Source organism: Vulpes lagopus, chromosome 9 (genome assembly GCF_018345385.1).
Source record: "Vulpes lagopus strain Blue_001 chromosome 9, ASM1834538v1, whole genome shotgun sequence".
Taxonomy (NCBI): Eukaryota; Metazoa; Chordata; class Mammalia; order Carnivora; family Canidae; genus Vulpes; species Vulpes lagopus.
The window spans coordinates 14,447,371-14,466,264 of record NC_054832.1 but is presented as its reverse complement, the minus strand read 5'-3'; the positions used below and the strand labels follow the sequence as shown (position 1 = coordinate 14,466,264).

Below are 18,894 nucleotides of genomic sequence, written 5' to 3'. Positions count from 1 at the left end.
AAAAAAATAAAAACCAACTCCTAACTAGATGTGGATTTAAAAAGAAAGTAAGTTACTTTCTTGGATATCATGGTCATTAAAAGCATGGATTCTGGAGCCAGACACCTAGGTTCAGATCCATCTGACATAATTTATATAATTGTCTTTGGAGTCCAATAACATTCTTAAGTGTGAAATAAGTGGCAATAAAAATAAAACCTTCCACATGGTATCATATGCATTAAGTAAGTTAATATATTTAAGCATATGGAATAGTGGCCTGGGAGCTATGAGTGTGAAGATGAATATGACATATTTTCTGCTCTTTGAGAGCTACCAGTAACTCTTATAAACAAAATATCACACAATGAAAGTTAAATGTTCTAAGACAGACGAATGGATGGGTGGATAGATGTGAATAAACCGTATGGATGTCAGTGGTTATAGTTAATAAGTGTAGAAACAGAGACACCTGGATGGCTCAGTGGTTGAGCATCTGCCTTGTGCTCAGGGTGTAATCCTGTGGCCCTGGAATTGAGTGCTGCATTGGGCTCCCTGCAGGGAGCCTGCCTCTCCCTCTGCCTATGTCTCTGCCTCTATGTGTCTCTCATGAATATTAAATAAAATCTTAAAAAAAAAAAAAGGAAACAGAGACATAGAGTCAGTGACTTACGTTTTTTTTTTTTTTTAAGTTTTTATTTATTTATGAGGGACAGGCAGAGAGAGAGGCAGAGAGAGAAGCAGGCTCCATGCAGGGAGTCCCACGTGGGGCTCGACGTGGGGCTCGATTCCGGGTCTCCAGGATCAGGCCCTGGGCTGAAGGCGGCACTAAACCACTGAGCTACCCGGGATGCCCTACTTTTGATCCCTTGGCTAGCAAGACCAGGTTGAGGTTGCAACTTGTTAAGAAAAGACCAGGGCTCTTTTCCCTTCACTGCCTCTATACTTACTAGCTCTGAGAACTTTGGGAAGTAACTCAGCCTCTCTGAGCCTTAATTTCCTTATCTGTAAAACAGAGCTAATAACAGTACCTATTTCTGGAACCTGTTATGAGTATTGAATGAGATGGGATATATAAAGTGCTTGACAGAATGCCTGGCTCATGCCAAGCATTCAATATATCTTACCTTTTATTAATAGTCATATAAATATTTTATTTCATTCCAGTACTGCTTGTGGAGAGTAGGTTACATACTTGGAGTCACATAGTCAAGATTAGTTCTATTTTTGTATATGTTCTTTTGTTTCTAGGTAGAGTATATAAGACAGAAACAATCGGAAATAATAAATATATAGAGAGAAATACTACCACTACAAGGCAAGGCCTTCCCAAAAAAGTAATTAATTGCAAAATGAAGTGACTTGAGTTTTCCCCCTTTCTTTTCAAGCTTCTACAAGGGACTATGCCATGATTCAAAACACTGCAACATATGAGCTTCAGGAAAGAGAAGGGAAAAAAAAAAGATTTGTGGACAATCCAGTCTGTATAAAATAGCTAGGGCAGTTCCTGGCACCAAAAAAGTGTTCACAGGAAGTTAAATTGATTTTTTATGTAATTATTTAAAATGTCTTCTTCGGCTTCTTCACAAATACTCACTATCCTCAAACAAACTAGGTTTGTTAACTTCAAGGTCAAAACAATGGCAAAAAAGAGAAAATTTCTCTGTGTGGGGAAATTTATGGATGGCTCCTTCTGCGAGTAATTTGTAATAAAATATCTAAAAATATATTTTTAAGGGTGTGAGGTAGTTTCAAAATGTGAAAAAGTTAAATTTATCAAAATTATTATTCTTTTGGTTTTTGTTACGGCTAAAAGTTTTTATTTATTTATTCATGAGAGACAGAGAGAGAGAGAGAGAGAGAGAGGCAGAGATGATTGTGAACTTGGGGATAGAAAGTGTCATTGAGAGCCAAATGAATTAGGGAAGTGTGGGAAGCAAGACTTCTGATGAGAAAGTCAGGATCCAGTCCGAGGGTGCAGAGGTGCCATTCTGTAAGCTGTTCAGCTGCATATCCAACAGGTGTTCACAAAGCCCTGGGCTTGCACACAGTCTGTGCTGGGCCCTGGAGGTAGCCAGTAAACACTGGTCAGGTTCCCACAGGAAAGACAAGACATACACTCAGAAGTCAACCAAATGAGGAATCACAGTGTAGAATGTGATGCAGGCCAGATGTGAGGCATTAGCAGGGAGTTCTGTGAAAGTTCTGAGGTCGGCAAGCACCTGGAAGGCCTTGTGGAAAGGTGAGATCTTGGGCTGAAACTCAGCGGGATTATAGCATCAGGAGAGGTGTGAAAGAGGTGAGTTACTGGGGCATAAGCAGGGGTTGCTGCTATATGATGGAAGCAGGCAGAGATATGGTTAGCGCTCAGGAAACCCACTGGGGCATCTCTTAGTATTCCCATGCGATGGCCTCAAAAAGCATGGCAACTGGGGGCCCAGACTCTTCAGAGATGAAGGCAAGAAGTATCCACCAGAGCTCAGGGAAACCAAAAGAAGTGATAGAGGGGGCACCTGGTGGCTCGGCTCTTCAAGTGTCTGCCTTTGGCTCGGGTCATGATCCCTGGGGTCTTGGGATCAGGCCCCAGGCTGGGATTCCCTGCTTAGCCAGGGGCCTGCTTCTCCCTCTCCTTCTGCTGCTCCCTCTTCTCATGCTCTCCCATTTTTTTTCTCTCTTAAATACATAAATAAATAAATAATCTTTAAAAAATAGAAGAGTGGCAGAGAAGGAAGAGGATGGGTACCACCTGGTGGTCTGAGGTCCAAAGGCAGCAGCAGAAATTTACCTTATTCCGCTTTCTCTTCATAACATTTCCCCCAGAAATTGCGACCATCCAGAAACAAAGGCAAAAATAAACTATTGGGACTTCACCAAGATAAAAAGCTTATGCACAGCAAAGGAACAGCCAACCTACAAAATGGGAGAGGATATTTGCAAATGGCATATCAGAGCGTAATTTATACTTCAGAGCTCTCTGAGGGATCAGGCTGCAGGCTGGGGCTTCATGGACATCACACCCTTGCTTGGCTTCCTCCTCCTCCCTCCTCTGCTTCCTTTCTCCCTTCCTGCTTTCTTGTGGGAGCACTTCTTAACACATCCCTTGCACAGGACTCCCTACTGCAGGGTCTACTTCTGAAAGGACAGATTGAATCAAGCTTTCAAGGAGAAGATAAGCATGTTTCATTTGCTTGAGGGAACTGGTCTCATTTAGGTACCAAAGGAGTGAATAAAAATTTGGAGAAGAGTTTAGAAATCCAGCTATTGCATGGCACGCATTGCAGAAATTTAATGAAGCTAAAGAAATTCATAATTCCTTTTTTGCTGTGTATCGGCTGAGACAGCCTATTTCAGGTGCCGTTGCCTTGGTTCAGCTGAATTGTGACCGAGTCTAAGTTCCGTGAATGCATCTTGCAATTCAGAACTTGACTATACCAAAGTATGGCTTAGAGACACTGGCCCTGTTCCTCATCCATATCTCCTGAGGACTCAGTGGTTCAAGAAACTACTCCATGCTACAAGAACTTGTGGTTTTTAAGAGCTTCCTCTGGCAAGCTAACATGCTTGGCCTGGTGTCAGGTGGGCTGTAAATGCTGGGGAATTAATATCCTCAGAGCAGTTCTCATCTAATGGTGTTTAGTGCTTGAAATGACCCAGATTTTCGGAGTTCTCCAGTCATCTCTGAGGTGTGTACTACACTGCCCCCCGGAGGCAGAGACCCCATCTCCCACAAGGGCATTCTCTTGGCTGCCCCTTCCTGCCTGTCCCCATTCTCCATCCTCCTCCTGAGATTTCCTGGGATCTTATTCCAAGTCTATTCGCAATAAATCTTTGTATCAGGATCTGCTTCTGGTGGTGGTGGGGCACCTAAATAAAGATCATTTCAACCTCAGAACTGTGATATTCCCATGAAGGTTCTCCGCCAAGATGCAGTTTCTTTAAAAGGCAATTTACCTGTGGTGCTGCTCTGCAGGTTCAGAGCATACTGCTTTGGAAAGTATTTCAGCCTCCGTAACTCATGGTTATGAATATGGCTAGACAGGATAAAGATTTATTTTTTCCTTTTGACTATGGTCTGAATAATCATGAGTGGCATTGCAAGCGGAATGTTTCAGGAGAAGAAAATCAAGGAAATTAAGGAAATCACATTCATTCCCAAAGTGATGGGAAGCTATTCTGCAAGTCACTGATTCAGCAAGTATTTATCAAGTCTTGTTTATGCACAGGGCACTGTGTGGTGCCAAAATCATTGTAATTGTAAATTTGATTTTGGAGAATGCATCCCATAGTCATGAAAGCCAGGAGGATATTCACGTTGGTTAACTAAAAAGGAATGAAGCAGATTTTCAAGAATGCAACTTGCTCAGATACTGTCTCTGAAATCAGGATCTATGGAGGAATTCCTTCCTTTTTTTTGAGTGTAGAAAGGCAATTCCCAGAGAAGTGCATATCCAGACCCCTAGGGTGGCTGGTTGGTTGGTGCTAGTGTTCATTAGGCTTTGTGAAATGCGACAGTCTTTGTAAAAACAAATCTGTTTCATGTTCTACCTCATAGTCTTTAGTTTTTTTTCTAATTGCTTTGCATAAGCTTGTTTTGTTTCCACAACACAATTGTGAGATGTGTTGCATCATCCCACCATATTGTATAACTGGAAAGGTACATGGTAAGTTCATCCATTCAGTGATTTCACAAGTGTTCACTGCATGATTGTAGTGTGCCAGGCACTGCTTTCTGGGAACAGATGCCCGCCCAGTACCACAACCCTCTATCTCCCCTTGCCATGAAAAGCAGTGAAAAACACATGGTCTCAACTTGCATGGAGTTTCTGGTTTATTTGCAGAGATAGGCAAAGAAAGAGGAATTTTCCAAATGGTATGGCAAATGCTAAGGAGACAGTAATTCCAGTCTGTTCAGATTTGGGAAGGCTAAGAGAACAAACGGACCCAGGGATGAACCCAGAGTACATGCCATCTAAACTTCATGTGGATGTGCTTTAAGGACTTAGCTAGATGGACAGAAGGCAGTAGAAGCAGAAGGAAAATATAAGCAAGAATCTGGACATGGAGGAGAGCATGGGGTGTTTGGGATATTGAATCTTGGATATTCAAAGACCTGGAATGTAGAGTCTGCTCAGGGCTGGCAAAAGAATGGAGGTGAGTCAGAATGTGAAGGGCTTGAATTTTCTGCTATGCAGTATAGACCATTTTGGAAGAGAGATTGAAATTTTTGAACAGATTAGTGAAAAAATCGGATTTTCACTTTAGCTTGCTTTGACAACTCCATGGAAATTGAATTGTGAGAGAAAAGACTGGAGGGAAGGAGACCATTTAGGAGATATTACAGTGGCCTTGAAGGGATCAGGTGATAGAGTGATGGGCTGCCATCACTGGAAATGGAGAGATGTGGGTAGAAGTGTGAAGAGGGGAAGGAAGGCTATGTGGAAGGAGGTGTGTGTGTGTTTGTGTGTGTGTGTGTGTGTGTGTGGTGGAGGGGGGGGCATGGAAAGTAAGTGCACTCCATACAGAAGAGCCAGAAGAGTGTGCTAGGCTGAGGAAGGAGACATGACTGAGCCTAGCTTCAGGGGTGGCTAGAAATTTCATTCCTTTTGTTGTCACTTCTGCTTGAACTCTTTGCTACCAGATCTTTGATCACGTGTGACAAAACCCAGCAAACTTTCTCCTTTGGTCTGAATCTGCTGACAAGGCAAATCAGACACTTCAGCTTCCTGTTCTTTATCTCATGATTGATTAAGGGAGATTAAACCTCTTTGTTCTCTGAAGTTAACCATATTTGGGAAAACCAACCATTTCCTGTTTTGATGACTAGGGCTTATTTTTCAGTTTGCAAAAACCACAGTGTAAACCACCTCATTTGCAAAATGTGTATAAAAGCTGAGCTGTTCCGAAGATATTTAGACTGGGGTTGATACTGCTTGTGATATCATATTATTCTCCTAACTTGTCTGTTTCTTGTCTTTGACAGTTTGGTGCTATGACTCAGGATCAGAACTTGCCTTCAGATTCCCATCTGCTCCAGTCAGGTAATAAGGCCATTTGGAGCCATTTGTACTGTAGTTATGGCTGGCAACCTAGGGGTCTAAAGGTAAGTCCTGATTCTGGTCCTATGTTCCAGATGTTGTCTGTTGGAAGCATGCTAAGAATTTAATTTTGATTCTTTCTGAGTACTTTAGTTGGTTTCTGGTGATAGATTTCGTTTTGTTTTGTTTGTTTTATAGTTAGACCATTTGGCTATCTCTGCAAATGAATATTGGTTTATAGATACTTTGTCTCTATCGAATGAAAGATGACAGAAAATGGAGTTTGTTATTCTTCTCTGTTGTCCATTTTTCTCCATTTTGACCTCAAATCAAGTAAGAATTAGGAAGAAACTGAGTTGTATATGAAAGTGAGTTTTGTATTTCTGGGTTTACCCCTGATATATGGACTGAAATTTTGTTAATTGAAGATGTAAGTTTTCTAGATTTAGATGTATGTTTATGTGTCTATAGGTATGTAGTATTTTCCTACCTCCAGATGGTATTACTAAATAGATTGCAAATTTTTTAGAAAGAGCTGTGTTTTATTTGACTTAGAGCTAACTAAGGTCTTACACAAATGGCACTATTCCTAAAAATTCTCAAATACTGAAAAAATTAAATTTCGAATACTTTCAATGTGCTCAGAATACATTCTTGAATGTTCTAAGAATTCAAGTTTACATAATTTAGGTAACTTTGGCAAATGAAACTAATTTAATATTGTTGGTTTAATAAAAATAGCTATATCCTCTGAGTTGTCATATCCTCTGAGCTATATCCTCTGAGCATTAAGCGTAATACAAACATACATTTTTTATTTTATGTGGGCATATTTCTCCTTAACTTATAAAGGTTTGCTGATTTAATGTGCTATCATTTCAGTTACTGTATTTCAAGATTATAAAAATTGTAAATTTATATTTAGTCAAATTAAGTCATTATTTGGACAAACTTAATTTCAAAAGTAACTATGTTGTATAGAATGTCAGCTTTAAGACGGCTTCCAAAATCATTTGGTAACTTAAAACCTTGGGCTGATGCTAATTGAGTTAATTCATGAATATTCATTAGATACCTAGAGCATATCTAAGTAGGATAAAATACTGAAGCATTAATTGTTAAACATAATTTCATTTTTATATACTTTTTGCCTCTCATTTTTATATAATACAGAGAAGCTATCTATTTGAGTTTGTTAATGGACATGTTCATTTTTGCCACATTGAGAAGCTATACTATGAGGGACATTCATGGCTATAAAAAGTTATGAGATGTATATTTATAAGCTCTGCTAGTCTGCTAGAAAATACTGGTGTATGAAAGAGTTTACAGTTATTTTAGTAGCAAACACTCCTTCCTTGACCAGACTTTAGTCAGGCTCCTCTGAGCCTTCTTCTAGATAAGGCCTTGACCTTGGCCTGCTGAGCCCCATTTTAGCAAGGAATCTTATGCCAGTTAGTTGACAATCATCCTTTATATCTGATTATCCTTGATGTCTGATTGAACTCTTCGTCCCCTGCACTGGATATCTAAATCCTTGGCCTGCTTTTAGTAAGAATCCCGTTAAGCCAATTTAGCAGGAATATCCCTACTTTGGTGTCTAACAAAGTTTCTGTCAATAACCCCCCCCCCTTTTTTTTTCTGTCAATAATTTTCCATCCACCTGTCCTTCAATTGGCTCACTGGCTGCAGATCTCTGGCTGACTGTGCTGTATGGGATAAGACTCAGGTCTATATAGAAGTCTCTCCTTTACTGCAGTAGCTCTAATAAGATCTGCCTTGCCATTTGAACACATGCCCTGGGAATACCTCTTTTCATACACCACCTCCTTGTCTTCTCCATGCAATAGAAGTGGCTGTAGCAAAAACTTAGAATCAATATATGTGAATAAGGCTCTATTAGGAGTGAGAGCAATAGAGAGGAACAGCTTTGCATGCAATGTGTGCAGGAGGTAGTTTGTTAAGGAAAACAAGGGAAGCTTTGTTCCAAAGTAAAATGACTTATTCCAAAATGAAAGAGAGGGAGGGAGAGAGAGAGAGAGAGAGAGAGAGAGAGAGAGAGAGAGAGAGAGAGAAGTATATGATAAAACTTGTCTGGATAGAGAAAGTTGCAGATGGTTCATGGAAAGGGAATTTTACTTCTTACAGTCAAAGCTGGCTAAGGTTTACAAGTTTATTTATAAGATTTTTTAGTAAGAGTATTAGTACTAAATATACTATTTCAAAACTAACATTTGGTTTTCTATTAAAATAACAATTTTTTTTGGATTACTGGTCTTCTCTTAATAAGTGCTGGTAAAATATATATATTTTTTTACCTTGCAAATAATCTGCCTATAAAACAACCATTCAGGGTCTTATTAGAATAATTTCCTATATTGTTGACTTTGTCATATCTTTAATTATTTGAGAGAACAAAGCCTTTTCACTTAAAAAGATCTGAAGTCCTTTATAGTCACATAACTCATATATCTTCTTTAAAACTTATATTGTTGTTTTGGTTAACTAGATAACCAACCATTGTTTCTTAGTAATCCATGGTCCCATTTAATCAAGTGTTCAAACTTCCTGACTGCTTTTTATATTTCACCTTCCAGAAATCAAATCCTAAATGATATCTTTTGCCAAGGAAATTGTCAAGGAAAAAAAAAAAAGGTGAAGTCTGGACCTGAGTAAGGAAAGACATTATTGAGCAAAACCATTGCAGAAAGATGCTTGAAATCTAAGCCAGAACAGTTTCAGGCAAGGGGAAGGGAGCAACGCTTCTGTAAGCAGAGACACTGTGATAGGTGTCTGTGGAAAGCACAAGAACGATGCCATGCTAACATCTGGTGTGCGGGAGGGGCCTTGGAACTTAATGAACTGCATCAAATATTGTACTAATAGAGAGGCTAAAGCTGGAAAGTTAGTTTGTGCTCCAACACGTGGGCTTGGGATTCTGGGTCTCAGGTGAAGTAAACAAACTAAAGTGTGGGAAGTGAATTTAGAGTTGAGGCCTAGTGGTCTTCAGCGAAGCAGCCTAAACTCCTGTGAAGCACAAAGTTTCATCAGCTTTTCAGTCCCTCTCCTTGTTTGAGGTGGGCTCAGATTGTTCCCATGAACAATTCAGGAATAACTGAAAGAGGGGATGGCTGAGCAAAACAGACCCTGGGATCAGGATTTTCTCAGTGCTATCCCTAGCAGAAGACTAGTGAACCATCTGTTTGATGTTCAGGCAAAGGTCAGCTATTTCTGTGTCCTTCAGTGGCATGCCTGAATGAAAAAGATAAAATGCAAAGGGATTTATTAAAGATCCAGATGTCAAATCCAAAGAGTATCTAGTCCAGTGAAATTCAGGAGGTCAGTGGATGAAAGAGTTTGATTGTGCAGCACTGCTCCCTGAGTTGTATTAGATCTTAATTATGTAGTCCAGAGCCTGGGTTCCCTCCCTTAGGAGGGCATGCATGACCTAAACATTTCACCGGACTTTCTTAGTGACCCACACAGCAGCTTGTCCAGGTAGAAGTAGGGTTCCTGCAAGGACTAATACAGTGTTTCTTCAGATCCTGAGGAAAAAGACCAGTTACAAGGCAATGTAGGATCCTAATAAGGATCTGGGCAATCATGTTTTAGTTCTCAGTGACTTGAAGTCAGGAGGGAGGGGAGAAAAGTTGGACAAGTTAGTTTGAAAGGTTGCAGTCAGATACTGAGGGAAACTGGAAGAACTGAAAATTTGGTAAGAGTTGACAATCTCTGTAAAGTAACAGATCCAAGTCCAATTTATAAGTAGGTAGTTTATCCATAGTGGGAAAGGGAGCTAATTAAGCGTTTATCAGGACAGTTTCCATATTAATAAGATACCTGCTGTTTATAGAGGTGCTAAGTAGCTCAAAGACAATGAATAGGGTCAGAATCTGGTAATCCAGAAGAGCATGCTATAATTTCCCACTGAAACACAAAATGCTCTTTTTAGTCCCTTTCTTCCCATTGATCAAAGACAATCTCAAAGAAAGATCATTCTTGATCACAAAACAAAGCTGATCTCATTAGACATGGCCCAGCTGTTTACACAGATGCAGCAAGAATGACAAGCTACCACATAGGTCTTCTATTTTGCTTTGAAGGACATTTTCATAAAGAATTTCAGATTGGACTTTCCAATGCCTCTTGAGGATAGGAAGCCAAGCCACAACTTCACCATCATTTTTCACCTGCAGTACCTAGTGATTTGGTGGAAGTCCTCTCTTCCTGAGGTCCCAAAATGTCCTAAGCTTCCTGAGCCTGCCAGGAAGTGACCTTCTTTGCTCACCTATAAGGCTGAGAACCCTATAAAGCCAGTTACTGGGCCAGTTTTCCCAAGAAGGACTTGGTAAGTGTTGGCCCCAGAAAGTCAACCTTAGTCCTGAAAAATGTCTGGTCACAACTGTTGAAATGAGCATCACTTGCAAATGTGACGTTGTAGACAACGCCAGCCTTGATTGCATAACCAGTGTTGCCAATTCCGTCCTCATAACAAGGTGGACGGATTCTTACTGAATCTATGCAAATAACTAGAGTGCCATGAAAACAGGAATCCTCAATAAGAATTCCCCAAATTTAGAAGGATGAGTCAGAGCAGAAAAGATAAGTGTTTGATTTTTGCTTTACAAGAGCACAGTCTACTCAATTGTTATGAGTGATAAATAGTTCAGCAGAAAAGAGAGAGTGGTTCCTTACAACCAGAAAGCAGAGCATTAAAGCATCAGCACTGTTCCAAACAAAGCCCATAATCATGAATCATCAGTTCATCCAGTGCTATGTAATTAATTCTTGTTCTGCTCTAACTTGAATTAGCAGACTTATAAATTCATATTCTTTTCCACTAGAGTTCTAGAAATCCTGACTTTAGTCCAACAGTGTGGTCCCCAAGTTATTGAAGCAATGCCACTAGAAGCTTATACCCAAGAGTACCTGGAATGATCATTTCCACAGGTCTCTAAGATAGCCCTTTTTTGGTTTAAGAGGAAGCACTCCCCTGGAGCTGATTTGCAAGGCTCTTCGGGAATCATTAGACTAAAACACATAACCACTTGTAGATAACAAAAAACTTAAAATAGCCATGGTTGATGTATTTTTGATAATTTTCAAAGGTGAAAGATCTGATCAAAGTTCACTCTAAAAATATATAAAAATAGTACAATTAATAAGGAAATTAGATTTTTTATGTGACATTTAAGAAAGTTAGTTCAAGAAATTTTAGACAAAACATGCCAAACAGAGTAATTAATCATATTTTCAGAGAAGACTGGCTATTATATCTAATTTATGAAAGTGTATAAGCATATTTTTACGAGAAAAAAATACAACATAATAATTCTGAGACATGATATGCCATGAACATATTAAACATATTGTTAGAATATACTTTTATCAAGCAAAATGTAAGCACCTGAATGAGTTTAGGAAAAACACTCTTGAGTAAAATAAAAAAGTGTTTTTGCAAGGCTGAAAACTCAAAGGCATTACTGTATTTATTAAACCAACAACATTAGAAATAGTCTCATTTGCCAAAGATTTACCTAAATCATGTGAACTTGAATTTTAAAAACTTTTTAGTAAGTTTCTATAAGAATACTCCCCCCCCATATTCAACATATTAGAGATTTAATTTTATTGATTTCTGGGAATTCCAGGAAGGTCAAAATTCTATAAACTCTTATTTATCTCTTAGCCAATCCAAAAGGATCTCTTTTAAGGGATTTTAGAATTTACTGTGGTAATACCATTTGGAGGTAAGAAAATACTATGCATGCATAATAGAACATATGTATATACATATATACACACACATAGAGATAGACACAAAATGCTTATAGCTTTAATTTTTAATTAAAAAATTTAGCCCTGGTGCAAGGTATAAACACGGAAACTCAAAACTCACTGGCTCATACAAAAGAGCTGACTCTAATCTTGCCTTACTTTTACATTTTTACAAAGATTGTATTTCTGGCAGATGGGGCAAATTGAAGTAACTTGCTCAATGTAAGAGGTAAAGCAGCTCCCCCAGTATTTGTGGAGGAGACCCTTACGACGTGCTTTGCGCTGACCTGTAATCCTGTGGAGGTTGTGGGCTGCATTTTGGGAGAGTGATGGAGGAGAAACCAAGTGGCCATCTGGTGTCTCTGAAGCCCATCTAAGCGGAGAAAACATGCAGCCTGTTCTAATTAGTTTTTGCGGCCGCAGGCTTTTTCTCCTGGTGTAGTAGAGCTCCTCAGAGCCCCACAATGGCAGGGCACTTAAACTTCAGGTGTCTACAGTGAGTTGGGGACCCTGAGTGAGAGAGGGAAGGACTGGCAGCGTGGATAATGGAGAGGAGGCGGTAGACGTGTTGACAGGGGAAGAACAAAGGATTCTAGGGAGCTGAAGGACAAGTTGGGGATGGAAAAAAGGAAGCAGAAGTTAGGCGATGGTGATGGGAAGGCAGAGGTCTTAGAAGACACTGAGGAGGGAATTGGTCTTTGAACGAAGCAGTGGTCTCTGAAAGTTTTTGTAGGAGGGACATTATTCTGTTTCTTTGTACCAAACAATAAAAGCAGTTCACTGTTTGGATGTGATCTTGGAGTCATGAGATTCAAAATCCCTACTCAGAATAATTAAGTTTGCAAAGATCCCAAGTTCCCCAAAGAGGCCATTGAGATTCTAAGGTTTTTTGTTTGTTTTTTGTTTGTTTGTTTGATTTTTTAGTGAAATTCTGTCATTTTGAAGAGATTGGGTGAAATCAGTGTGAATAATGTCCAAGCTTACCCCACACAGGGAAGAGTGTGTGGAACTATGGTTAGATTGACAATTTCCCTTGATAATGAAAGGAATACCTGTTGGTGCTAAGGACTTTAATCCAAGGTATGATATCCCAGGAGAGAAGCAGAGGCTTTAATCACACCCAGGAAAGCCAGAAGAAGGAGAGAAATAGAAGGAAGAAAAAAGACAAAAATGAAGAATAAAGCCCAGTCTTTACCATACTAAAATAGACACATGTTTGGAACACTGGACCAGGAGTGAGACTCACCGCTGTGGATCCCGACTTCCCATCCCAGCCAGGAAAGGACCCAGCATCTGCTAAGACGGCATTGACCCTGGGGTGAAGAAAGCAGGATCCTGGGGGTATTTGGCATTCTTTCAGAGTCACAATGTCATAACAGTCAAAGAAAAAAATGCAATCTGCACATTAGTTTGAAGGATTTCCTTAAGAAAGTTATTGCAGTAGGAAGAGAGTATCATTATAGGAAGCTGCATGAAGACTAAGTCAAGAATGTCTCCGGGGAGGGGTGGGTGGGCAAAGCTTTTAAATGCAAGGACACCTGGGATAGGTGGCTATGGAGAGTAGGAGGTGGGGACGTGAAAGCTGGTGTGCGAGTGCGTTCTTAAAACTTAATCTTCATCAAAGATTGTACTAACAGGGAAGTCAAGGCAGGAAGTATTGGTTTGTGGCTAAGCACATAGGGCGAGGTCTGCACTTGAGATGGGTGAACAAGTTTAAGCACAGAAAATATACATGAGTTTGAAGGCCTTGTGGTCCTAAAGTTTTATCAAGCTCAAAGTTTGATTAGCCTTGTCAGCACCCAAATTTTAGGGTCTCCCAAAGGTCACTATCATTTTTGTTCTTTCACCTTGTAAAAAGAGAAATGTTAGGAATAATAAGGGTTATTTGGTATGTTACTGATCATGAGTTTCATGGGAAATATTCTCAAATCAGAAGAAATGCTGAGACTTCCCTAGGTTAAATTTGTATGGGTAAAATGTTATTAAAATAAATATTTAAAAAATTGTATTCTGTATGGGAAGGTCCTAGACGATGATCAATGCTTTTGCCGTCCATGATATGTTTCTATCTATCAGTCTTGGTGTTGCTTTGCCTATAAGACAAAAGCAGTATCGTATTAGCGGACATAATTTCAATTATTTTTAAAACACATTACCTTGGTTGTAACTTTACTTTTGAACTTGAATCTAGTGTATTTGGGGCAGTAGTATTCTATTGGGGGTTCACATCATTTATCTATAGAGTTTTATTAATTTACTACTGATGTTTAGAACCTACGTTAGATGTATTGGATCTATTTACTTGATAATCTTGATATATTGTTGGTATAGTCTAACTTTGTGCTAGGTGTATATGGCATCTAATGTTCTGGAATTTTTATACCTTATAATTTGTCTGTGAAGATGATGTTAATCTATTTTCATAAAATAGGTGTAATCTCTACTCTTCTTTGAAAATAGGCATAAATCTTTGTGTTTATACATATTTTGTCAACAACTTTTTTGGATTGACTTGATTTCATTTTGCATGCCACAGAAACAATCAGGTATGCTTGTAATTGCATTATTCTTATAATGAATTCTCTTTGGATCATTCTCATAGTAAGTAAACAATAGATATTTCTAGTCTTTTGTCATCTACAGAGAGTTTGCATGTTTTGTTTTACTTCTGATGCTTCCATGAAAGCACCTGGAATTGCTTCAACAAAGGACTAAAAGCCTGGTGAAGAAGACTGTGCCAGGTACTCTGGGGTACAGGCTTCTGATTATATTACTTCAATAACTATGAGATCATACCAGTGGACTGAGTCAGGAATTCCAGACATCCAGTCAAGAAACAGATGTGTTCATGAGATGACTAACCCAAGATCAAGTGGAACAGAAATTAATTATAAAGCACTGAATGAATTGAATAAACTGCATAGATATGGGCTTTGTTTGGAACAGTGCTGATGCTTTAATGCTCTGCTTTCTGGTTGTAAGGAACCACTCTTTTCTGCTGAGCTATTCATTACTCATAACAATTGAGTAGACTATGCTCTTGTAAAGCAAAAATGAAACCCTTATCTTTTCTGCTCTGACTCATCCTTCTAAATTTGGGGAATTTCTTTTTAAGATTTTATTTATTTATTCATGAGAGACACAGAGAGAGAGCCAGAGACACAGGCAGAGGGAGAAGCAAGCTCCATGCAGGGAGCCCGACGTGGAACTCGATCCCGGGTCTCGAGGATCAGGCCCTGGGCCGAAGGTGGCGCTAAACCGCTGAGCCACCCGGACTGCGAATTGTAAGTGATCAATACTACATGGTGGAGGAAGGGAGCAGTAATCAAAACCACAATTTGGGGAATTCTTATTGAGGATTCCTGTTTTCATGGCACTCTAGTTATTTGCATAGATTCAGTAAGAATCCGTCTACCTTGTTATGAGGACAGAATTGGCAACACTGGTTATGCAATCATGGCTGGCGTTGTCTACAACGTCACATTTGCAAGTGATGCTCATTTCAACAGTTGTGACCAGACATTTTTTAGGACTAAGGTTGACTTTCTGGGGCCAACACTTACCAAGTCCTTCTTGGGAAAACTGGCCCAGTAACTGGCTTTATAGGGTTCTCAGCCTTATAGGTGAGCAAAGAAGGTCACTTCCTGGCAGGCTCAGGAAGCTTAGGACATTTTGGGACCTCAGGAAGAGAGGACTTCCACCAAATCACTAGGTACTGCAGGTGAAAATGATGGTGAAGTTGTGGCTTGGCTTCCTATCCTCAAGAGGCATTGGAAAGTCCAATCTGACGTTCTTTATGAAAATGTCCTTCAAAGCAAAATAGAAGACCTATGTGGTAGCTTGTCATTCTTGCTGCATCTGTGTAAACAGCTGGGCCATGTCTAATGAGATCAGCTTTGTTTTGTGATCAAGAATGATCTTTCTTTGAGATTGTCTTTGATCAATGGGAAGAAAGGGACTAAAGAGAGCATTTTGTGTTTCAGTGGGAAACTATAGCATGCTCTGCTGGATTACCAGATTCTGACCCTACTCATTGTCTTTGGGCTATTTTGCACCTCTATAAACAGCAGGTATCTGATGGATATTCAAACTTTGTCTTGTCTGGTAACCAAGGTTTCTCATTTCCTGTTGAAAAACCATTTCGGTGTTTACTTCTAAATTGAAGTGCATTTTCTCACCTTGCACAGCTTGTGAACTCTTACCAAATTTTCAGTTCGTCCAGGTTCCTTCAATATTTGGCTACAGACTAATCATAGCTTCAAAGCAAGGTTTTCAATTTTTCTGCCTCCTGCTTCTCATTGAGTCATTGAGAACTACAAATTGATTGCCAAGTTTTTGTTGGGACTCTAAAGTTGCCTTGTAACTGGTCTTTGCCTGCAAGATCTGAAGAGTTATTGCAAGCTCAAGTCTAAGAACTTTTTATAAAACTAGAAGGACTCATCATCCCAACTAAGCATTCATGGTCCAGTTCTTTCCCTGGATAGTCCACTGTTTGGACTACCAAGCAAGTCTGGTGAAATTCTCAGGTTATCCATTCCTTACTGGAGTAGTAACCAATGCTGTGGACAACACCACGAATACAACTGGTGTCTCGGATTCAAAAAATTCAATGAGTGGTAAGAGACTGAATATAGAAACAAATAATGGCCAGACCATATACAAAATGGAGCCCTGATCAACAGCCTCTATAGCAATTAGTCTAAGCAACCTAGTATAACCTGATCAACATCAGTCCCAAATCAGGGCCTAGTCAATAATTGCCAGCTTCTCTAATTTTTTGCTCATATTTTTCATTTAGGATGAACCATAGAAAGCCAAATATGTACTCTGACCAATCATATAGGATGGTCCACTTCTAGTTAGTCCTCTAGCTCTGTAAGCCAACAGTCTCCAGTTAGGGCATTACCTAAAACCTTCCCCTTTTCTACTCTAGAGCTTTCCACTACTCTACCTGCATTTGAGTTTCTGCTCATCTCAGGTGATGGTGGTAACTCCTTTGCTATAGCAAGCTCTGAATCAATAGAATTTGTTTGTTTTCATTTCAGTGATTTTCATTTATTACTACAGCTTTCTCAGAGTTTCCATCAAGATATAGTTTGCGCCGACCATCACCACGGCCTCCAGTTTTCAACCAGGCACATAGAACCCATTGTGCCTCACTGCTCACTGCTTGTCAAGTCCACAATAAGTGGTAAGTCAGCACAGACCTGAACTCTACTCTCTTCATGTTGATTTCTTTGGTCATTTCTTCTGAGTTTGGTACCCAGGTTTTGTCATCAGTGCCCACCCTTTTGTTTGGCATCATTGGTGAAATCAAGCTATTCTTTTCATCTTTTTTTTTTTTTTTGCATTTGTGTTACTGCCCCGTGGAGTACCATCTAAAAGTGTTATATCTAAGAAGGAGAATCATAGTAGAACACAGGCATATGCTTTCTAAGCCTATTGCTCACCAGCCTCACAGACCTATGAGATTGCTTTTCTTGCCACAACTGCCCATTTGGACAAGTTTTGTTGTAGGTCACCAGTAAAAGTGGATGAGGTGCTGTTTCTGTCTCAAATTTTGGTCCTGAGGGCTTTTTTTGTTTTCCATTTTTGATTCAGAAAGAGCATTCTCTCTGATATTCCATGTGTTAGATGGCACAGATTGTTGAGTTTGGGGTTTGAGATGTGAGCTGCAGAACCATTTCATTTCTACCAGCACTGGCAGCTCTTATGGAATCATCTAAATCTCAGTCTTCTCCTCCTCCAGGAAAACTCTTGCTTTGTATATCCACTCTCATGACAGTGCTTACTTTTATACTTATCTTTCCAAATGACATAATTTTCCCTAGTACAATTTAAGCCTTTAATGGGCACTCGGGATGAGGGAGAGCACTTGACTTCCACAAAATTGTTCACTTGAAAGATTCCTGAAAAAATAAAGGAATATGACTTCTCAGTCCCCATGGGCAACACTTTTTGATTGGTATGCATTTCATTGGTATGATTGCTATGCATTTCTTTCTCCAAAGAAAGTTTAAATAAAATATTATTTCACTGAAAGATTCTTTGACCAAAGCTATGAGGTAGTTGGCAAACATAAGCAACAAAGTAATTTCCTGAGTAAATCCAGATTTCTTTAAACCTAAACAAGATCAACAAATACTCATAAAAGAATTTAGAATTCTTTTTGGTGCATATGACCCAGAGTTACTTGATGTATATTAACTTGTACATGAGTTGGTTGGAAGCTCAGATGCTGAATCCTATATGGCAAAAGCTGACTGGACCTACCCAGAATGGGACCTACAGCATCCCTCTTTCCACAATAAGCTTGAGGGTCACAAAAAAGCTCAAAAAATAGGGCAAAGTCTCCTGGACACCATACATTGGTTCAATCAATAAACATTGATTGAACCATAAATCAATCATGCAATAAAAGATGAAACTATGAGATGTTTTTTAGGTTACACTAAAACATATCTTCCAAAAACATGTGGGTGTGAAAGAAGGTGCTCATTGACTAGCAGCTCTTTTATTTCATTTTGTTAATGGAGCTGAACCTGAAACTAGGTACCTAATTTGAAGGAAGAACAGGAAATAGCTCTGTTATCTGAAGTAAAACACCTGACATAACATTTTGAAATGGCTTTAGGATAAAAATGAGACAAGACTTAAATGTGTGGCCCTAAAGATCAAACAGCTAAGTAGACCACTTCCCAACCAGCCACCCACTGATAAGGGCACTTGTAGATATTGTAAAAAGAAGGGGCACTGGAAAAATAATTGTCTCACCGCAACAAAATTCAAACCAAAAAAACAAAAAACTCCCTTCAATTTAGATCAATAAGAAAGGAAAATGCATTCACTATTCTGGATTAGTTTTAAGCAAACAAAGTGAGTTACAAATATAGATGGTGAACCTCATTAATTCCTGGTAGATAATGAGTACTACTCTTTCTTTTTAAATTCTACCATGATTACTCAACCTCTTCTTCAGAGAAAACATAGCACATAAAGCAGGTATTTAAAAATTTTTTAATTATATTTTAATTTTTTAAAAAATATATTTTTATTGGAGTTCGATTTGCCAGCATATAGTATAACACCCAGTGCACATCCC

The 18,894-nt window shown here is 39.2% G+C and overlaps 1 long non-coding RNA gene across 2 annotated transcripts in view; it reads right to left on the bottom strand.

Annotated features, from left to right (window-relative positions):
- The window catches only part of LOC121498519, a 38,484-nt gene extending 25,221 nt beyond the window's left edge, over positions 1-13,263 (bottom strand). For both annotated transcript variants that reach the window (XR_005989826.1, XR_005989827.1), the window contains exon 1: positions 13,039-13,263. This is a non-coding gene — a long non-coding RNA (uncharacterized LOC121498519). The remainder of the gene's footprint in view (positions 1-13,038) is intronic.
- Positions 13,264-18,894: the final 5,631 nt, after the last annotated feature.